This window comes from Bos grunniens, chromosome 23 (genome assembly GCF_055505025.1).
Source record: "Bos grunniens cultivar Pamir isolate PY7600 chromosome 23, Bosgru_T2T1.0, whole genome shotgun sequence".
Taxonomy (NCBI): domain Eukaryota; kingdom Metazoa; phylum Chordata; class Mammalia; order Artiodactyla; family Bovidae; genus Bos; species Bos grunniens.
In genome coordinates, this window is record NC_141187.1 from 32257203 (window position 1) to 32275672 (window position 18470).

Consider the following 18470-nt stretch of genomic DNA (forward strand, 5'->3'; position numbering starts at 1 on the left):
AGAGTTTGTGAGGAAGCTTGAGGCCTTTTCACAGTTACTCTTTTGTTGACAAACAAGGGGGTGCTAGAGAGTTACTAAGTAAGAGTACCTTCTGTGTTTCAGGCACTGACCTAAGCACTTTCTATGCAATTTGTCACAACAACTCTGTGAGCTTGGCATTATCATGATTTCTGCTAAATATGTGAAGGAACTGAGGGTTAAAGAGATGCAGTGATTTTATCAGAGTGATGTACTTAGTAAATCACAGAGGCAGGATTCCAACAGACTCTAAAATATGAGTTCTTAACTGCTGGGGATACTGTCTTTATGATCTATGAACTACAAAGATAACTCAAGAGTTTCTCAAAAATTAAATCTAGAAATTTGAAATAAGTTACAAATATGTACTGCCTTAGTCCTTCCCTGGACGATTGAAATATTTAGACTGGCTTTCTTGCTTCTGCTTTGTGTAGAGAAAAATATTTCTTTCTGAAAATGCACAGATAATAAAATTTACTATGAACAATTGTATTGAAATGGGAACAATATATTTTAATAAGTAAAGTCATGGAGCCTTTGATATGGAGTCTGTATTCATGTCTATTGATTGGAAAACTTTTATTGGAAGTGATTTAGAATTCACTGTATCCATACTGTATGTTCCAGAGGACTAAGCCTGAGAAACTCTCATTGTTACCATTTTCAGTGAAAACTCAGCAAAGCATCAATGTTTTTTTGTTTTCTTTCTTTATGTCTTTTAAAATTGCTTAATATGATAGAGCAAATACTCTTTTCAACCTTTTGTGTGCACTTCCTATAAATTCAGACCTCACATTAATCATTCTCTTTTTGGTAAAATCATCTGGTCTCATTTTAGAAATCAACCTCTGTCTGTGTGTCTCTCTGTTTCATAGACGCACACACCACATACAAACCATGATGCAAATTTAATAGTAAATAATACCTAAGAGGAGAAATATCCCATAACAGTACCATAGCCTGGAAAAGAGTTTAGTATGTATAGTAGATTCACAAAATAATTTTGTCAAGGAAGTGATAATGTGAAAGAAGTTTCAAAACTATAAGGGTTTTAGAAACTGAATTTAGGAGTTATAGCCTTCTTGCATATTGCCAAAAGAATTATCCTTCCTAAAAGAATTGCCTCGCTTCCCTTCTCGAAAACTTCAAGTGGTTTTCAATTGCCTTCAACTAAAATTCCAAATTCCTCACTATGGCATACAGGAGCCCTCATAATCCTTTTCTTACCTCTCTAGTATTTTCTCTTGCTATTGTCAATTTCCCATCTTTAGAATTTTTATTTTTAATTTTTTCATTATTTATTTTTGGCTGCGCTGGTTCTTCATTGATGTGTTGGGGCTTTCTCTCGTTGCGGTGCACAGGTTTCTCTTTTTGTGGAGCACGGCGTCTGGGGCATGCAGTCTTCATTAGTTGTGATGCATGGGCTCAATAGTTGTGGTTCCTGGGCTCTAGAGCACAGGCTCAGTAGTTATGGTGCATGAGCTTCATTGCTCTGAGGCACGTTGGAACTTCCCGGATCACAATCGAACCCTTGTCTTCTTCATTGGCAGGCAGATTCTTATTCACTGAGCCACCAGCGAAACCCTCTCATCCTTAGAATTTCCCAACATTAATACCCGAACGTTTATGTCTATCTGGTTTTTCTCCTTTTGAAATTCTCTGACCACCCCAACTAAAACTCTGCTCAAGATATTTTCTATTGCTTTGCCCTGCTTTTTGTCTTCAGATCACTCATTACAATCCACAATTTTCCTGTTTCTTAAAAAAATTTCTTATTTATTTTCTAATTTGCATCAGTAAAATGACAGATTTATAAGATCAGGAAATTTGTCTTTTTTTAAAAAATCATTATATGTGCAGAATAGTGCCAGACATACAGCAAACCATCGACATGTATTGTAATGCGTGCAGTTGAATCAACATGTAATGTATGAATACGTTAATATACTTAAAGACTTAGGAAGTGTTTTCTTATATCAGGTAGAAATAAGTGTCCTCAGTGTTTATTTCATAGTGGTATTTATCACAGGCTATGTGGCAGTTGAGATTATGTATAAAATGTATAATAAATATATAAAATATGTGCTATGTAAATATAGTATATATAAATATCTCTGAATATAAACATTTATGTATTTATTGTTTTTGTTTCAAGACCCTTTTGTGTTTGTAAGATACTTTGGCAATCCCACGGACTGAATCTTTTTTGCCTTTGTGTATGGAAATCCAGTTTTATAAACGTAGACTTCTATTTGCCTCTGGAGAGAGACTGGTTTTGGGGTAGAATGAGATGCACGCCAGAGGATGCCAGACAACACCATCTCTGATTCTATTACTGATTCTTCACCAGCCCCACTGTCTTGTGTCTTAGCCAAAGGGATAGAGAGTCTGGTGGCAGAAGCTAAAGATAGTGGAGGGCCTCTCTTGGGCTATTTTTTCAGTGATTGAGTGACGGAACTCAAGGGAAGAGAGAGGTATTCTACACGGAGATAGGCAAAGTGGAGAGAGGCACAGGTGCTTTAAACTCCAGAGAACACAGAGCTCATGCAAGAACTTCCTGGGAACTGCCAGAAACAGTTCATTTTGGCCAGACTGCAGGGATTGTTGTTGTTTAGTCATTAAGTCGTGTCTGACTCTTCTGTGACCCTGTGAACTGTACCTGCCAGGCTCCTCTGTCCATGGGATTTCCCAGGCAAGAATGCTGGAGTGGGTTCACCATTTCCTTCTCCAGACGATCTTCCTACCCAGGAACTGAACCCTTGTCTACTGCATTGACAGGTGGATTCTTTAACATTGAGTCACCTGGGAAGCCTTAGGTGGGGTTGAAGTAGTAAATAAAACAGTAGATAAAACAACAGCCTGTTGTTTATTATCACTCTTGGGCCTATGGGCTGATACAGTCTCAGGAAACACAGGCTGGAGTTGTGTCATGCCACTTGGCATTGCTCTTGCCACATAGTGGGACATTCAGAAATGTTTGCTGAAAAAGTGTTCTCTGACACCTGTGGAGACTTTAGCATTTCACCATGGGATATCAAGTAGGCAAAGATGGAGGGGAAGGCAAGCTCTGAGCTTTGCAAGAAGCAGAAGGAAGAAAATTAAGAAAAGTCCTTCTTGGGAGGTTTCTTCTCTCTGTACTTTCCCTCAGCTCTACATCTGGCTGGCACAACAGAAATCTCTGCTTTTATTATTTGCCACCATTTCTGTCTAGAGTTCCCTGAAAGTTCTCACATGGACTCTGTTCCTGGTGAGCAGAACCCTCTATTTTCTTCCCCTTCTCATCTAAGTTGCTCATCACTACTGTTCTGCCAGTGCCTGCTTTGACAAACTGATGCTATGTCGGGCACCAGTGGTTTCAGAGCTGCCAATGTGACTAATGTTGATGCAGCCCTGAGTTTTCTGGGTCCCAAAATGCCAACGACTTTCACCACTTTGCACTTAAAGTGTAGAAGGCCTCTCTACCTTAAAGTAGCTACTTCTAGTGTGTAGATCGTTCTCTTCTACTTAAAGAGAAATGTCCAAGAGAAAGTGGCCCCTGTGATTATCTCCATCCTTTCATCAAAGACTCTGCCCTTTCACTCAGGGGTCTTTGAAGGGTGGTGGGGATGGCCAGGTGAAGTATGGCTGGCTCTTGAGCAGAGGATATATTAAAATTTAGAATTTAAGCTACTGTCACTTCATGCTGTATGAACTGAATAACCAAGGAAATCTGCCTGTGGAGAGAGAAGGAAAAGTACATTTGAGAAAAAGGAAGAGAGTCACACAGTGCTCATCTTCAAGTTTGATTCATTTCTTAACAGCCTTGACCAGGTAAAGGTCATCATACTTACCTGATGCTCATATCAGGATGCAAGTGTCTTCTGGGAAGAGCCTTTGGCTTCCAAGTCAGCCTCCAGCATAATGGGAAAACTAAAAGAGAGAGAATGTTTCCTTTGCCTCCAGATGTACAAGGATGAGAGGTGGAATAATTCTTGAGGAGTGTATGTCGGCTTAGTGAGAACTGGAGTTACCGCAGGACTTCCTTACATTGAAATTCACAGCTTCTCTGTAGCCTCTGGGAACCCAGTCTCCCTTAACACCAGTAATAGTTACTTATCCCCATGTGGGTTTCCCAGTATCAACCCTGGGGATAATGTACATCAGACAGAATCTCCAGGAGATTGAGCGAATTATAAGATGTGGAAGTTGTTAATAGGCTTTCAGGAAGGGTATTAGCACATCCTTCTCCCAACAGGCCCTGAGACAACAAATACAAAACATTACATGAATAGCAAATAATCTTTTCTGGCATGGGTTGACTTATCCCCTAAATGTAGGCTTTATCTTCCCTGCCTGCAGCACTCTGTCAGCAATACTGTCCTTGGACTTAAAGTTCGTGATCTATCAATGTTGCCTGAGATAAAACAGGACCCATTTGTTGGTAAAGGAAATGAGACAATGCACATGGTCAGGACTCACTTGTCTTATCAGATATCCATCCCTAAGAAGCACTCAGCTAATGCAACAGTGGAATGGTCTCTCTCTCTTTTTAATTTTGTTTATTTTTGGTTGTGCTGGGTCTTTGTTGCTGCACGTGGGCTTTCTCTAGTTTCAGAGAGCAGGGGCTACTCTCTAGCTGTGGTATGCGGGCTGCTCACTGCCGTCTCTTCTCTTGTTGCAGGTCAGGCCTCTGGAGTGTGCAACTCAGCAGTTGTGGCGAAAGGCTTAGCTGACCCAAGGTTTGTGAGATCTTCCCAGACCAGGGACCAAACTGGTGTTCCCTGCATTGGCAGGCAGATTCCCAACTATTGGACCACCAGGGAAGCCCCAGGAGGGGCCTCTTAAAGCCTCAGCTGATGTGTGAGCTTAGACGTAACAGCCAGAAATTTTGGGATGCTGTACTCCAGGATGTTGGATATTCAATGAAAAATAACCAATATACAGCTGTGTGTTCCCACTGCTCTAATATTCCTGTGTATTGCTCTGATGCTTCCTCATCCTGACCCCACCCTGGCCTCTCCTGATGCCCCTCCTCCCTCACGGGAGATAAGGGAGATAAGAGAAAGGACACTCCTCCTCTGCACAGGAGTTAAGAAGAGGCTGAGTGAGAGTGTTGGGAGAACTTGTCCTCTTCCTCTTGAGAGAAAGAAAGAGGAGCCACATACCTGGGCTCTCTTCCTTCCCAGGATTCTCCCTTAATAAACGTGTCAGGTACTGTTTTCAGGTATTTACGTAAATTAACTTAAATCTGATAAGAGTCCATGAGATGAGTCCATGGGACAGCTCTCATGCCCATTTTGTAGGCAAGGAAACTGAGGTCTGTGGGAGTTTGACTGACCCTCAGTTGGCTGAGCCACGACTCTAAGGAAACAGTCTGACTGCTGAGCCCAAGTGTGTCCTAATGTTTGTGTTGACTCCCGTACACTGTCCACCTGCCTCACTAAGGGTCACCTCCTCTGGGCTCTGACAGCTTCCTTTGCCCTCTGGGCTCTGAGACTGGCAGGGAGTCTGTTGTGTTTCCCACACTCACTACAGATGACCCTTGAGGTCTGAAGTGACAGGAGAGTTGGGCCTATATTGGCTGATGGAGTGTGTTCGCTGGAGTTGGGGGAAGGGGGCTCACATCTGGGCTGTGGGCCGTCAGCGGTGTTTGCATATGGGTATGAGCTGGGCTCTCCAGATGCTGAAGAGGGAAGACCAGCAGGTGCCGTGCAGGATTTCCTCATCACTGTGATATTTCACAGCCTGAAACACAGCCTCCTGTGGACCTGAGGTCCCAGGGGTGTTCACTCTTCTCCTTCCCATCTCACTGCCCTTACTGCTCTTCTTCCAACTGACTCCCTGGGAACATCTCTCCAAGGAGGGGTCTGGCCACACCCCTGCTCACCAGCACTTCCTCCCACCCTGCCTGCTGCTCCCTTCCGGGGTCTCCTGGATGGAGCGAGAGGAAAACAACTAGGATAGCCTGAGAACTTGACATTATGCTGTAAAGAGAAAGCAGTGTGTCTGTCTTCAAGAAAGGCAAGGGCTGCCTGAGGCTTCCTGTGAGCTGTTAGACTGGAGGCCTTAGTATTCTGCTGGATGTTGGTAGGGGGCTGACCTCAGTTTCGTGAAACAAGGATGTTTCCATCCCAGCTGCTTCCTTCATCAGAGATTGCAAGCAGGGAAGACAAGTAGAAAGTCAGCCAGCAAGATGGGGTTTTGCTCTTCTGTGATCTAATCCCAGGAGTGATGTCCCTGTTGCCATATTCTACTGGTCAGAAGCAGGTCAGAGCTCCCGCCCACACTCAGGGGAGGAGAGTCCACAAGGTGTGGACCCAGGAGGCAGGGACACTTGTGTGCATCTCAGAGTCCATCTGCACAAAGACTTTCCAGGTCAGAGAAGCAGGAGCACGAGGTGGTGAGCCCTATGCCCTGGACATGGTCACACATGGGCTGCACAGTCACTGAACAATCTTTGTCACTGTGGGTCCACCTTGAGTAGGATAATCTGCAGAACTGATACAGTAAATCTGTGTTCAAACATTGAGAAACTTCCAGAGCATTTTCCAAAGTGGCATTGGCATTTTATATTCTCTCCAGCATGTTACATGCTTCCAATATCTCTACAGTTCCCAGGTGGCTCAGTGGTAAACAATCTGCCTGCCAAAGCAGGAGATGCAGGTTCGATCTCTGGGTTGGGACGACACCAGGAGGAGGAAATGGCTACCCATTCCTGTATTCTTGCCAGGATAATCCCATGGACAGAGGAATCAGGTGGGCTATAGTTTATGGTGGGGGCAAAGATTTGGACATGTTAAGTGCGCACACCCTCCTTAAGGATATGAATCTTGGTTTCTGGATTTTGAAGGAGGGGATGCCTCTTAGCTCTCCACACAAATAAGCTCTGGCTTATATTTCCTGTTATAGCTCATAAACTTGAGAAAATCAGAGGTAAGGTTTTTCCAGATTTGCCTAACACCCTAAGGATAAAAACAAATTTTCCCTCTGGAGTACTGCCCACATTTATATTTTGTCCTAAACAATTATTTCCTTCATATTGTAGTCATGGAAACTTTACATACTTAATCACTTTTATTTTGTTTCCCTGGAAGAGGCAGCCTTAAAACCAAGCCTACCATGTTACTGGAAATGGAATCTCCATGACCTATTTTTTTCATCCCTGCTATTTTTCTGGTGCCAAGGTAGCTTCCTGAATACAACTCCACCTGAACTAATGAAACTTTTCTCTCTTCTGTGAGCCAGTGCTGGTTTCTGAGATGTTTGCTATCAGGTCACAATAAGAAACATACAGACATTGAAAGTGAGCATAAGCAAGTAAACTACTTTATTTCAATCCACACTGGTAATTGCCAGCATCAGAATCTGGCATAGTTTTTTTTTTTTTTTTTAAGCCACGATTGAGGCTTTATCTCAGCAAGCAGTTAGTAGCTTCTGAGAGTGAAAACTTCAAGATGAAGCTGTCTCAACCATTCCAGAAAACACACAGACTCCAACTGTACAAGAAGAGTGTGAAGAGAAAGAGGTTGTTGAAACAGATGTGGCAGACGTGGAAGTGAAGGGCATAGAACTGGTCATGTCACAAGCAAATGTGTCGAAAGCAAATGTTGTCCCAGCACTGAAGAACAATAGTCATGATATTGTAAATGCTAATATGGAATTAACAATGTAACCATCTGGGAAGAGGACCTTCTTTGGTATTTCAAAAGAGTAACTGTAGCTGGGCTTGAAATTTGTGCTGTTTCTATCAAAAAAGTTTTGGCTTCTTGTTGGATGAAAAAAAAGAAAAAATGTCATTGGATCTGCTAAGATAGTTGAATTGTTAGCTCTCCGTGGACCAAATCCCCATGGTTCAGGTAGACATATATTCAGGCCCCTGCCCTGGCACCAGAAAAATAGCAGGAGTGAAAAAATAGGTCATGGAGAGTCCATTTCCAGTAACATGGTGGGCTTGGTTTTAAGGCTTCCTCTTCCAGGAAAACAAATAAAACTAATAAAGTACAAAAAGTTTCCATAACTAAGAGACTAAGGAAATAATTGTTTTGGCCAAAATATAAATGTGGTAGTTTAGTGAAGTTAGTAGTTTGGTGTGTGAACTAGTAATTTTTTAAGACTTTGATGGGGGTCACAAACTGATAAACTGATAAATATTATGGATAATGTCTCCAGTAAGATATTCATGTACAAAGGAATATAAAGCAATATAAAATATCAGTATACACACACAAAGACACACACACATGGGCTTTCCTCTTTGCTCAGCGGTAAAGAAACTGCCTGCAGTGCAGGAGCTGCAAGAGATGCGAGTATGGTCGCTGGGTTGGGAAGATCCTCTGGAGGAGGACATGGCAACCCACTCCAGTATTCTTGCCTGGAGAATCCCATGGACAGAGGAGCCTGGTAGGCAACAGTCCATAGGGTTGCAAGAGACATTCATGACTGAAGTGATTTAGCACACATGCATGTATGTATATATGGAACCCATGCAGACTTATAGGTACTGGCTTTTTAATCCTAGAAAGAGACAAAGGCAAGGAAAAGACATTTTGAGTAATCATTTCATCATTCGAAAATGGACTCCACTTATCTAGAATATAAACTAAGTGGACAGAAGCTGGATCCTATCACAGAACATTAGAGAAGTGAAGATGTCATATGGTAGTCACTCATTCATCCAGCCAAACTCAAGTGCCTAGAATGTACTAGATTAAGTTCTGGTCTAGATCACTGGTCTAAATACTGAAATTTGTCACATTTCCCCCATTGCTTACCCTCACCTCGGGGACTTCCCTGGTGAATCAGTGGTAAATAATCTGTCTGTAATGCAGAACCCGGGTCCAATCCCTGGGTCAGGAATATCCCCTGGAGGAGGAAATGGTGTCCCCACTCCAGTATTCATGCTTGGAAAATCCCATGGACATAGGTGCTGTGCAGGCTATAGTCCATGGGTCCCAAAGCGTCAGACATGACTTAGAGACTAAACAATGACAACCCTCACCTCTACCTCCAAATGTATACCCGCTTCCCAATTGAAGGGAATTTCACACTTAAACATTTTGGTCAGAGTCCGAGATCACCTCCCACCGTGAAGGAGAAAAGCTTGTTTCCTAAACATTTCTGCAGGTGGACATGGCACTAGGCTCCTCCAGTCACATGGACTCCAAATAAGGACACAGTGAGACAGAGAGAACTAAGATCATGGCATCTGGTTCCATCACTTCATGGAAAATAGATGGGGAAACAGTAGAAACAGTGGCTGACTATTTTTTGGGGCCCTAAAATCACTGCAGATGGTGACTGCAGCCATGAAATTAAAAGACACTTGCTCCTTGGAAGAAAAGTTATGACCAACCTTGACAGCTTATTAAAAAGCAGAGACATTACTTTGCCAACAAAGGTCCGTCTAGTCAAAGCTATGGTTTTTCCAGTAGTCATGTATGGATGTGAGAGTTGGACTATAAAGAAAGCTGAGTGGAGAAGAGTTGATGCTTTTGAACTGTGGTGTTGGAGAAGACTCTTGGGAAACCCTTGGCCAGCAAGGAGATCGAACCAGTCCATCCTAAAAGAAATCAGTCCTGAGTATTCATTGGAAAGACTGATGCTGAAACTCCAAAGCTTTGGCCACATGATGTGGAGAACTGACTCATTTGAAAAGATCCTACTGCTGGGAAAGATGGAAGGTGGGAAGGGAAGGGGATGACAGAGGATGAGATGGTTGGATGGCATCTCCAACTTGTGTAATCTCCAGGAGTTGGTGATGAACGGGAAAGCCTGGCATGCTGCAGTCCATTGGGTCACAAAGAGTTGGACACGACTGAGCCTTGAACTAAAGTGAACTGAGACAGAGAGGCTGACACCATGCTGACAGTTTTGACCTGCACAGAGTAAATGGTGGTAGTGTCATTGAGTTGCCAAGGGCAGCAGAGACAGCAAGCCTAGCACCAGAGTCCATCTTCCAGCTAAGGGAGTGTCTGTTTTGTGGACAGTGGCTTCTGCTCCCCGTGCAGGGGTGGTGGTTCCCATATGGTTCCCCACCTGGGAGAGACTGTGGATGCTGAGCTGGCTATGAATCCTCAGGCTGTTCTGTGACTTTTCCTGAAATAAAACCACAAATCTCACTCTTTCTCTCCTTTGCAACAAATTGAAATCCCTTTTCTTCCCATGAAGAACTTCATAAGTCTATCATGTAGGAAACTATCAGAGATTTTTTCCTCTCTGCTTTATTGAGATATGATTGATGTATTGAGTAAGTGTACAACCTGTGATTTGATACTTTTCTCTATTGCACAATGATCAGTACCACAACTTTAGCTTACACCTGTATAAAGTCACATAATTACCATTTCTTTTTTTGTGGTGAGAGCATTTAGATCTGCTCTCTTAGCAACTCAGAGACTTTATGATATCAGACTACTTTCTAAAATGTCCAGCTGCCTATCCTGCTTGGAAGAGAAAACATGTATCTCCCAGAAAATGTCTTGACTTTTTCTTCCCATTTAAGTGTGGATTTAAGCCCTTCCCCATCCTGATCACTCTCTGATCACAAGCCTCAGTGGATCCAAATCTGACTGAGAATCAGGACTGCTTGTCAGCCTTCTTAGAAAATACTTGGGTCTCCTCCTAGACTGAACATCTAAGAGTGTAGGGCACGGAATCCAGGAATCCCTTATGAGCAAGTCCTAGAGGGGAGGCTGATGCACAGCCATGTGGGAATCCTGGTCTATATTCTCACCACTAAATCTGTGATCTGAAAGCCAGCAGCATCAGCATCAAACTTGTTATGAATGTAAATTCCCAGGCTCTACTCCCGACTGTCTAGATGCTGTCTAGACCAGCATCTCCAGCCTGGTCACTGCACTATTTCTTACAGTTTCCTTTAGTGCACTCACCCTTCACCTCCTAATTATGTACAGCAACCTGACTGATGCTTCTAAAGGGCAGTCACAATGGATTGTCCTCTGTTTACACCATCTTACGAATCCACATCTTACTCAGACAACATCAACACTTTCCAATATCATCTAGGTCTGTATGATCTGACAAAACATGGGATCTAATCTCAGTTCCTCATTAGGCCAGCCACACCTGCCTTCTGGCTCTTCCTTGAATGCAGACACTTTCCTACCCTCGTGCATTTGCACAGGAGACTACCCTGCCCAGAGAGAACTTCCTCCAGACATCTGTGTGGACATGATGTGGTCAGAACCCACAGGAGAGAAACTAGAGAAGGAATTTTGAGGAGGCCCCCATGGCCTCCTGTCTGCACCCTGGCAAGGGTCTCAAGAACCACATCCAATCTGTACTCACTTGCAGCCTGAGTGTAGCTCCCTCTTTTTCACCTGCAAGAAGAAAACATCAAGTGAGAGGCCATAGAGAAGACTGAATCATGAGATCCTAGAGGAACCCCCTAGTCCTGGACCCCACAGAATTTTTTGGAACTGTGACCAAAATCCAGGACAAAATCAGGAGAATGAAGAAAGGTGCTATTGAGGCAACTGGACCAACTGCCCTTTTGGAGGTCTGTCCTCAGCAGGGACCCTCCCCTCTGATCATCACGTGCTGAGAGACAGGCCCCCAACTGGAATTACAAAGTGAATAATCTGTCTTTCATTTCACATGTACTTTACAAAAGGGTCATTGTTAGCATCAGCTCAGACTCCACATGTGTGTGTGGAGGGTACTTTCCAATAATTAGGCAGGTAAACATTTACCTGGGTTTGAAACTCCCAGTGAGACAAGAAAACTCAAATCCCTCCGTCCCTCCCCTACCTGAGCGCTTCTTCCTCCAGATCACAGCTCCAGTTCAGTTCATTTCAGTTCAGTTGCTCATTCGTGTCTGACTCTTTGCGACCCCATGGACTGCAGCATGCCAGGCCTCCCTGTCCATTGCCACCTCTCGAAGTTTACTCAATTTCATGTCCATTGAGTTGGTGATGCCATCCAACCATCTCATCCTCTGTCATCCCCTTCTCCTCCTGCTTTCAATCTTTCCCAGCATCAGGGTCTTTTCATATGAGTCAGTTCTTTGCATCATGTGGCCAAAGCATTGGAGTTTCAGCTTCAGCATCAGTCTTTCCAAGGAATATTCAGGGCTGATTTCCTTTAGTGGACTGCTTGGATCTCCTTGCAGTCCAAGGGACTCTCAAAAGTCTTCTCCAACGCCATAGTTCAAAAGGATCAATTCTCCGGTGCTCAGCTTTCTTTATAGTCCAACTCTCCAGTTACCACAACTCCAATGACCATGAGTAGAACCAGGCTAACAATGATGTCTATGTTGGGGACAGGGCTGAGAAGGTACTGTGGAGGAAAGAGAAGGGGCCCAGACTTCAGGTTTGAATCCTGTTCTTGCTGAAGGGGTCCAGAAAGGCTCCAGCTTTATCTGAGAAGAAGCTCCACCCCAGCCTCCTCCCTACCCCATCTCAGCGGGAGGGTCTCCTGAAGTCCCTTGTGCTGCACATGGCACGTGTATCTCTTCTCCTCTCCAGAAGGGACCACTAGGGCCGCCCACGTCTTGAAGGTTCCATTCCCCGAAGGCCTGGTCTCTACAAGCTCCATGTCCTGGGTCTGGTCCTCTGTGTCACACTGCTAGGTCAGTGAGATCTCTTCAGGGTAGAAGCCCAGGGTCCAGCACCTCAGGGGGACCTCATGGTCAGAGATGGGTGATGGGTCACATGTGTCTTTGGAGGGTCTGTGGAGGATGAATCAGAAAATTCCCATTTAGTGTTACCTCCATGGGTCCCTGAAGCAGCATCCTGTGACCATCCTGAGAATAAACAGGACAGTGGGTTTGAAAAGAAGCAACACAAACACCAGACACCAGCCTGGACTCGGAGGTCTGGGCATGTTCCCAAGTCCTTGGAAAGTTCTGGAGTCAGGGTGAGAGCCAAGGTAGGAGGTACCATGTAAGGGAGTGAGTACAGAGTAATGGTCCTGACTTAGGTGGAGGCTGGATGACTCAGAAAAGCTGGAGTCAGGCCTCCAAACATGTTTTCAGGGTGAGACCTGGCCCTGAGAGACAGTCATGGTTCACAAGATGGTACCCAGGGTGAAGAGAAACCGCTGACCAGTTATCTCAGGGATGGGTTCCTGCTTCTTCCCCAAAGAGACTGTCCTTCAGAAAAGTGGGGCCACTGGCGAGTCACTCTCTTGTACAGAATATGAAAACCTATGCAGATTCCTCCCTCTGCCGACAGGAACTATCTACTCCTTGTGTGAAGTCAGGTCCAGCCCGAGGGGGGATCAGGGAGGCCCCACGCCTCTCGTACCTGAGCACAGCAGCGTGTCCTTCCCGTTCTCCAGGTGTCTGTGGAGCCACTTTACACAGTCACTGTCCAGGTAGTTCCTACTGTTCCCCGCAGCACTGCCCTGCTCAAGCTTCAGCTTGGAGATCTGAGCTGCTGCACAGGTCCTCGTTCAGGGCAAGGTAAATCGTTGCCGTCATAGGCAATCTACCAGAACCCGAGGCAATAACTTTTCAAATATGCAATTATACCTCTTTCAGGAGAAGACTGGGAGATGGGTGTTTCTGTCTGTTCCCTCCACATTGAGCCCTGGGTGGGCGGGTGCAGGCAGCCAGTTACAGGCTGTTTCTTTTTTTGCTACTGTCCTGTTGGATCCAGAAATGCAAGCCACTGAACCAGGTGATCAAGGAGTGTGCCCTCTGGCAGCAGCCACAACACCTGGGCAGCCATACGTGTGCACAAACTCTTTTCACGGAGACACCAGTGACCTGGGGTGGGACAGAGGGAGAGCATGATGATGGCACCTGTTGGCTTCTCAGGTTTTGGCGAGGATTGCAGTTGACCCCTAGATATGTGTTAGAAGTCTTAGCTTTTAAGATAAGGAAATAGGCTTCTTTCAGGGACAAGCTGGAGGTTTCAGTCTGTGTCTGTGTGCTATGCCCTGGAGAGATAGCCACAGTGGGTCTGGGTGAGCCTGTTTCTTAGTTCATTATAGCCTCATGGATTTCATGGACACAAACTTTGTTGACTTTCAGAGAATTTTGGAGGCCCATGTCTCAGGTCTAAACCTTCAAAGTGAAGGTCCCAGACGTGGGACACTTTGTTTCTCAGGGAGAAACTGGCAGCGGTGACTTCCCTCCTGATTGTATATTGTGGCTCCAAGGGTGGGGCTTAGGTAGAGATTTTGTGTCTGCATCTTTTAATGATTTACTTGTTTAACCCCTAATGATTTTAGTGTGGGGTTTTTCTGTGTGTAGGATTCACCCAGCTTTTCTACATTTCTTTTAGAAGCAGTTTTCTGAGTATAACTGCAGATTCAGTGTGCCCCTGGGAGGAGGGGAGATCTGGAGTCTGTATGTCATGAGTAAACAGGAACCTTCTAGCCTTTTGAGCAGCTTCCTCTCTCCTCTCTCTCATTGCCGTTTATGTTTTGATTTGTGTTTCTGTCTGTCCCTCTTTTTCTCATTCTCTAGTTCTTGTTTTATTCAAATCCTTAAAAAAAACTTTTTATTTTGAAATAGTTGCAGATTAACAGGAAGGTCTAAAGATAGTATAGAGAGGTCTTGGTTACCTTTGACCTTTTTCCCAAAGGTTATACATTATATAACTATAATACAATTTAAAAGCGAGGAAACTGACATTGGTACAACATATGTATAGAGTTCCATGTAATTTTTTTTCACATGTAGATTCCTGTAGCTGCAATCATGATCAAAATATGGAATGACCCCATGACCACTCACATCTTCTTTGTGATACCCCTTTATAGTCACACTCCCTTCCTCCCCTCCCCTGCACTCTCCATAACCATCCCTCACTCCTGGGCACCACTAACTTGATCCCATCTCTATTATTTTTTCATTTTGTGGATGGGATAAAGCTGGGATCATATAATATTTAACCTATTAAGATAGACTTATTTTCATTCAACATAATACCCTTGAGATTCATCGAAGATGCTGTCTGTATTAACAGCTTATTCCTTTTTTATTGCTAAGTGGTATTTCATAGTTTGGATGTACCATCATTTGTTTAGAATATTTTAGTAATTTTCAGCTTTTTGCTATTACAGATAAAACTGCTATGAATAATTGTGCACAGGTTTTTGTGTGGAATACATTTTTTTTCTCTGTCATAAATGCCCCAAAGTGTGATTACTGGGCTCTATGGCCAGTGTGTATTGGATTTTAAAGAAACATCCAAGCTCTTTTATAAAGTAGATGTATCATTCTTATTAGAAATGTATGAGTGATTCAGTTTTTCCACAATGAATCCAACATTTGATATTTTCCCCATATTTTTCATCTTGGTTGTTCTAGTAGGTAGGTACTCTTAATGGTCTTAATATGTGTTTTCCTGATGGTTAGTGATGCTAAACATCTTTTCATGTGCTTATTTACCATTTGTGAATTTGCATTGTGGAGCTATCTGCTCAAGTGTGTTTTAACTGAGTTGTTTTCTATTGCAGAGTTTTGAGAGTTGTTTGTATATTCGAGATATGAGTGTTTTATATGATAAGTAGCTTGAAATGTTTTCTTCCAGTCTGTATCTTAACTTATTATCCTCTTAACAGAGACTTTAACAGACCAATGCTTTTTATTTGGATGAGTCCTCATTTGTAGATTAAAAAAATAGATTATGCTTTCAGTGTATTATATTCCAATATAAAATAAGAATTTTAAAAAGTAGCATAGGAAAAATGCATGTAATTGCAAATAAGCTTTTCTCAGTTCAGTTCAGTCACTCAGCTGACTCTTTGTGACCCGATGGACTGCATCACGCCAGGCTTCTATGTCCATCACCAATTCCCGGAGCCTACTCAATCTCATGTCCATCTCGTTGGTGATGCCATCCAAACAACTCATCCTCTGTGGTCCCCTTCTCCTCCCCTCTTCAATCTTTCACAGCATCAGGGTCACCTTCCAGTGAATATTCAGACCTGATTTCCTTTAGGATGGACTGGTTGGATCTCCTTGCAGTCCAAGGGACCCTCAAGAGTCTTCACCAACACCACAGTTCAGAAGCATCAATTCTTCAGCGCTCAACATTCTCTATAGTCCAACTCTCACATCCATACCTGACTACTGGAAAATCATAGCTTTGACTAGATGGACCTTTGTTGGAAATGTAATGTCTCTGCTTTTTAATATGCTGTCTAGGTTTGCCAAAACTTGTCTTCCAAGGACCAAGCAACTTTTTATTTCATGGCTACAGTCACAATCTCCAGTGATTTTGGAGCCCCAAAAAATACAGTCTTTCACTTTTTAAATCATTTCCCCACCTATTTGCCATGAAGTGATGGGACCAGATGCCATGATCTTAGTTTTCTGAATGTTGACCTTTAAGCCAACTTTTTCACTCTTCTCTTTCACTTTCATCAAGAGGCTTTTTAGTTCTTCTTTGCTTTCTGCAATAATGATGGTATTATCTGCATATCTGAAGTTATTGATGTTTCTCCCAGCAATCTTGATTCCAGCTTGTACTTCATCCAGCCCAGCTTTTCTCATGATGTATTCTGCATATAAGTTAAATAAGCAGGGTGACAATATACAGCTTTGACGTACTCCTTTTCCTACTTGGAACCAATTTGTTGTTCCATGTCCAGTTCTAACTGTTGCTTCTTGACATGCATACAGATTTTCAGGAGGTAGGTCAGGTGGTCTGGTATTCCCATCTCTTGAAGAATTTCCCACAGATTGTTATGATCCACAGAGTCAAAGGCTTTGGAATAGCCAAAAAAGCAAAAGTAGATTTTTTCTGGAACTCTCTTGCTTTTTCAATGATCCAGCGGATGTTGGCATTGTTGATCTCTGGTTCCTCTGCCTTTTCTAAAACCAGCTTGAACATCTGGAAGTTTACGGTTCACTTACTGTTGAAGCCTGGCTTGGAGAATTTTGAGCATTACTTTGCTAGCATGTGAGATGAGTGCAATTGTGCGGTAGTTTGAGCATTCTTTGGCATTGCCTTTCTTTGGGATTGGAATGAAAACTGACCTTTTCCAGTCCTGTGGCCACTGCTGAGTTTTCCACATTTGCTGGTATATTGAGTCTAGCACTTTCATAGCATCATCTTTTAGGATTTGAAATAACTCATCTGGAATTCCATCATCTCAACTAGCTTTGTTCGTAATGATGCTTCCTAAGGCCCACTTGACTTCACATTCCAGGATGTCTGGCTCTAGGTGAGTGATTACACTATCGTGATTAATCGGGTCATGAAGATCTTTTTTGTACAGCTCTTCTGTGTATTCTTGCCACCTGTTCTTAATATCTTCTGCTTCTGTTAGGTCCATACCATTTCTGTCCTTTATTGTGCTCATCTTTGCATGAAATGTTCCCTTGGTATCTCTAATTTTCTTGAAGAGATCTCTAGTCTTCCCCATTCTATTGTCTTCCTCTATTTCTTTGCACTGATCACTGAGGAAGGCTTTCTTATATCTCCTTGCTATTCTTTGGCACTCTGATTCAAATGGGTATATCTTTCCTTTTCTCCTTTGCCTTTAGCTTCTTTTCTTTTCACAGCTATTTGTAAGGCTTGTCAGACAACCAATTTACCTTTTTGCATATCTTTTTCTTGGGGATGATCTTGATCACTGCCTCCTGTACAATGTCACAAACCTCCGTCCATAGTTCTTCAGGCACTCTTTCTATCAGATCTAATCCACTGAATCTATTTGTCATGTCCACTGTACAATTGTAAGGGATTTGATTTAGGTCATACCTGAATGGCCTGGAAAAGGTGAGTTTTCATTCCAGTCCCTAAGAAAGGCAATGCCAAAGAATGCTCAAACTACCACACAATTGCACTCATCTCACATGCTAGTAAAGTGATGCTCAAAATTCTTCAAGCCAGACTTCAACAATATGTCAACCGTGAACTTCCAGATGTTCAAACTGGTTTTAGAAAAGGCAAAGGAACCAGAGATCAACAATGCCAACATCCGCTGGATCATTGAAAAAGCAAGAGAGTTCCAGAAAAAATCTACTTTTGTTTTTTTGGCTATTCCAAAGCCTTTGACTGCGTGGATCACAACAATCTGTGGGAAATTCTTCAAGAGATGGGAATACCAGACCACCTGACCTACCTCCTGAAAATCTGTATGCATGTCAAGAAGCAACAGTTAGAACTGGACATGGAACAACAAATTGGTTCCAAATAGGAAAAGGAGTACGTCAAAGCTGTATATTGTCACCCTGCTTATTTAACTTATATGCAGAATACATCATGAGAAAAGCTGGGCTGGATGAAGTACAAGCTGGAATCAAGATTGCTGGGAGAAATATCAATAACCTCAGATATGCAGATGACACCACCCTTATGGCAGAAAGTGAAGAGGAACTAAAGAGCCTCTTGATGAAAGTGAAAGAGAAGAGTGAAAAAGTTGGCTTAAAGGTCAACATTCAGAAAACTAAGATCATGGCATCTGGTCCCATCACTTCACGGGAAATAGATGGGACACAGTGGAAATAGTGGCTGATTTTATTTTTTGGGGCTCCAAAATGACTGCAGATG

General features: G+C 43.2%; 1 pseudogene; it reads right to left on the minus strand.

The window, feature by feature from the left end:
• Positions 1–18470, minus strand: part of LOC147347353 (BOLA class I histocompatibility antigen, alpha chain BL3-7-like) — a 109950-nt pseudogene that overhangs the window by 56555 nt on the left and 34925 nt on the right.